We start from the raw sequence: 4,588 nt of genomic DNA on the forward strand, positions 1-4,588 counted from the left end.
TAACTTATAGGCAAAAAAACCATGAATACCAAAAAATTATTTTTATTAAAAGGAATCATTTATTTTGAGTATTATTAAAAATATCAGAAGTTGTGCTGTAAAAATTATAATAGTAAGTTAAATTTTAGAGGAAAACATACAAGTATCTCTAAATAATATTTTATTAAAATCTACAAATGAAAGAAATGAGTATAAAAGTTATTTATTTACATATTTGGCTTATTAGCTTCGATGCGAAGCTGAGAAGGTATTGGTTTTACTAAGATGTGTTTATTATTTTTTTTTTTTTTTGTGTCTGTTACCACTTTTTCTCAGTTCTCACCGAACCGATTTCTTTCAATGATACGTCAAAAGATCACAAATCGTATTTAGTCGAAGACATTACCTTCAAAAATTGAAAAAAATTCCCTCGTTCCCCGTAAATGGGGTAAACCTCCAAAAAAATTACAAATTTAAAAATGGCTAATTTTCGAAATTTTTTCAATTATTTTTACTAAAAACTGCCGTAACTTTTTAAAAATGAACATATTAATAAAATTCTTGTTTTTTATAGATGCATGATGTCACTACCTATCATTTGGTATATTTTTTTTATAAATCTGACTTTTTACCTGCCCACAGGGGGGATTTAAAATGACAATTTTTTCACAAAATATTAATTTTTTCAACTTGATTTTTGAAAGTGTTCCGGAAAGTCTGACACTTTTATATATTTCTTAAATTAAAGATAATGTAATATACTTTATTATGCAAAAAAAAAAATTTCGGACTTTATTTTATCTTCACGGTGAAAATGGCTACCAAATGCTATTTTTGTGTGAAAATTTTCGATTTTGTATTTTACATTTTTAACTTTATTATGCTATAACTTTTTGAAAAATGTATGGATCATTACAATTTTTTTATGGGAAATACTATTTTTTAATCCCTTTTTCATTCGACATACTTTATCTTAATCAGGATATTAATAAGGAACTAGCAGATCATGTAGCTTTTGGAATAATCCACTAATTTTTTAAAATTAAACACTATCTAAAGATTTGCATCTAAGCGTTTTTTTTTATAGTGATTTTAATCACTGTCAGATATCATTATACTTGATCCAACTATGCCGCGACCCCCCTGTGCTGGGTTTTTTTTAAATAATTTTTATTTTCGAAATTGAAATTTAATATACAAAACTGGCATTATATTTGATTTTTATAAAGAAATAATTAAAAATATATGTTATCTTGTACTGTGCTATAATATTACCTCAGCTAAATATATATCATATTTTAAGAAAAATACCAGGTTTTTATTAGATTTTTTTTTAAGATTAAATCCTTGTAACTAGCATATAATTTCCTAATACATTTATTTTCAACCTGATGAACCAAATTGTAATGAATCTAATCTTATCATCTTTAATAAAAGTATCATAGATCCGTGATTATATTTTTTCATTAAAGATATAAAAATTACGAATTGTTGATATCTTAGAATATTGATTTACAATCTTATAAAAATAACGTAATAGTTGAAGTGGAATAGGGATAACAAGTCATTTATATCTTAGAAACTTAATTTTATTTGAAGTTTAGTAGTGTTTGTTTTATCATTAACAATAAAAGTGTCACCAGTTTAATTTTTCGGTCTACTAAAGCTTCTTTCATCATACGGTTGATGAACGAACGTCTATTTTAATGGTTAATTTATTTTTATTTATTATAATTCAGTGAACTTTTAAAAATGCATTATTATGATAGTAATTTTTAGTGCTCGCACAATTATGTCCACTGTGCACATAATAAGAAAAGAGAGAATTAAATTATTTCATCAGAAAATTTACTTTAATAGTGATCATTAAATTAATATGGGACCATGGAGTTTTTAGTGTCAACAAATGGATTAAATTGTTTTCGTTTCTCATTTTATAGATCAGATAATGGTATTAATTTTAAATTTAGTAACTCACACTATGTTTACCCGTTAAATAATGTTTTCGATAACCCAACATTGTTAATATATTCTATTGAGAAATATCAAATTGAAATTGAAATTAATGTAACGATATTATAAATCATTAAATTCTTAATATATATTCTTTTATTATAATATTCTCATTAAATGATGTTTAAAATAAATTATAAATAAAGGTACCCATACTTTTTTTTGAAATAAAATTAAGAGTTAAGTTATGTAATAAAATAAACACGTAAGAAATTACGTCGAGAATCGATTAACAAAATATAAATAAACTTTATATAGCCACTAAAATTATTTATTAGATATTTATAAAACATTTAATTGTACGAACATAATATTTAGAGAAATTTGTTTCTTTTTGATTACTACAAATATATATCAACAGAATAGTAAAATTTATGGATAAGGCAATTTTATGTCTGTTTTTATTTTTTGATACACAACAGTTCTCTAACATAATATTATAATTATGATTTAAAGGCTAGTTTTAATTGAAGTCGTTTTCTCTTCGGATATGCGAAACAGCATCCATTGTATACGCTTGTGGTATGAATAGAGGGATTTCTGGTTTCCTGATATAGTATAATAATAACATTTTTTTCTCTCCACCCCATCACTTACTTTTTAGTGGGTAATTTATTACTCTTGAAACTTGACGTTAATCGTATTCCGAATTAGTGCACATATTTACTCCTATCAAATCAAGAGTTATTATTATTCGCATCAACACATAAGTGTTTATTCTTAGTAAAAGTGCTGACGTCGACGATTTTCAAAACAAAACTAGATTACAAGCTAATGACGTTAATTTTAACCATATTCATAAAATAAATTCCTACTTTATTAATTAGAAATATCTTTTAAGATTTCATTCATGTAGATTATCGTTTATAAAATTTTTTATTTTCACTATAGTCTACACTTTTGAGTGATATTATTTAATAATTTAACGGTTATTTCATTTTTAAACAACTTCAAAATGTTTGCATAGCAACGGATAATGTGATGTAAACATAATTCGAAGAGTATCCGGTCATTAAACTCACAGTTTTTTTTTATTTTCATCGACAATTATCGGAATACGTATAAAATTTCTAATGTTTTATATCCTACAAATTGAATCAAAATAAAGCAACGATAACATAATTCGAATAGTTAAATATAGTATTTTAAATCGTTATTGGTCAATTACTTATTAAATAACAATTATTTATTGCTGTTGTGATTTAAACATTAATTTAAACTAATATAATTAATTAAAATAAAAATTAAATGAACACATAATTTCAAATAATAATGTATTTTATTTATAAATCATATCTAATAATATATAAAATTAATCAATACAGTTGCGTCTGCTTTAATAGAAGTAGCACAAATGATGAAATTGATGAATGGAAATGTTTCAAACGAAATTATAAATGATATTTCAAACGGCAAGCTAGACGACCAATTTATTTGATGTTAGTTCCTTCACATTTACGTGGCATACCGAGTTTTCCAAAATACGTTAATATAATAATAATTTTACTTATTTATTAAGTTTAATACAATCATTTTGTTAAATTATCATTTTTAATTTATAAAACTTACAATAATCTGTTAATATTATTTATAAGAATCTTCCATTAGTTACGTTAGATTCTTATTTTTTTTTTCAGAGAACTATAACATAAACTACTATAAAAGTGACTAGGAAAACTAAGTATAAAAAATCCTTTCCTTGAAAGTTATTGAGTTAAAACATTTTTTTTTAATGTTGAAGTTGTTAACCATTTTTTGACATTAATATTTACAAATAATTTTTGTTCTTTTTGTAATGTCACTGCTCTTAATAATAGTATCAGATTATATAACCTCCAAAACGCTTAAAAATAAATTAATGCATAACAGTTTCACAGGATATTGGCGTTTGTATGCGGTTGTTGTAGAAACAATATGTATACAGTCAAAATAGTTTTGCTCTTTACAAGTAAAGGCTTACATAATTTACATTGGGTATTTTACACAGCGAACTTGTAGAAAACTTAATTTGATTTTTCATTTAAATTATTTAATAAAATTAATTTTTCACCTACAAAACTTGGGTGTAGTTATACATTAATAAATAATAATTATTACTCACGTGCAATGTATAGAGACACGTGTTGTTTTATTAGTAAATTTTACTTACTTTATAAAAGCTTGTATGTGTTTTATTTTATTAGAACATCTGGGTTTCATGAATAAAAAATGCTGCAACTAGAGTGCACAATACTATACTATATGACCTTATGGAAAATATTTTATTCATAAGTATAAAGCCAGACTAAAAAGTAGGGGAACATCGTTTACTTTAATTCCTACTAGTGTACTTAACTCATTTTTATAATGAGATGATAAAGAAATGTTAAGGCTATATAAGTCTTCTCCTGTGTTAAGTATAATGAGTGGGTATAAATTTCAATTTTTTTGAAATTGGATGTATATTTTTTGATTTTACATTACTAGTTGTAATGAAAAGGTTTTTATAACAAAGATCAAGTAAACATATTTAACTATTTTTATTTATTTTATTCAATTTTTTTTTCGCGCAATTTTCCATAATATTGATCTAATGCACATTCACATTATTTATACT

This window comes from Daktulosphaira vitifoliae, unplaced genomic scaffold (assembly GCF_025091365.1).
Source record: "Daktulosphaira vitifoliae isolate Bord-2020 unplaced genomic scaffold, ASM2509136v1 Scaffold_3, whole genome shotgun sequence".
Classification (NCBI taxonomy): Eukaryota; Metazoa; Arthropoda; class Insecta; order Hemiptera; family Phylloxeridae; genus Daktulosphaira; species Daktulosphaira vitifoliae.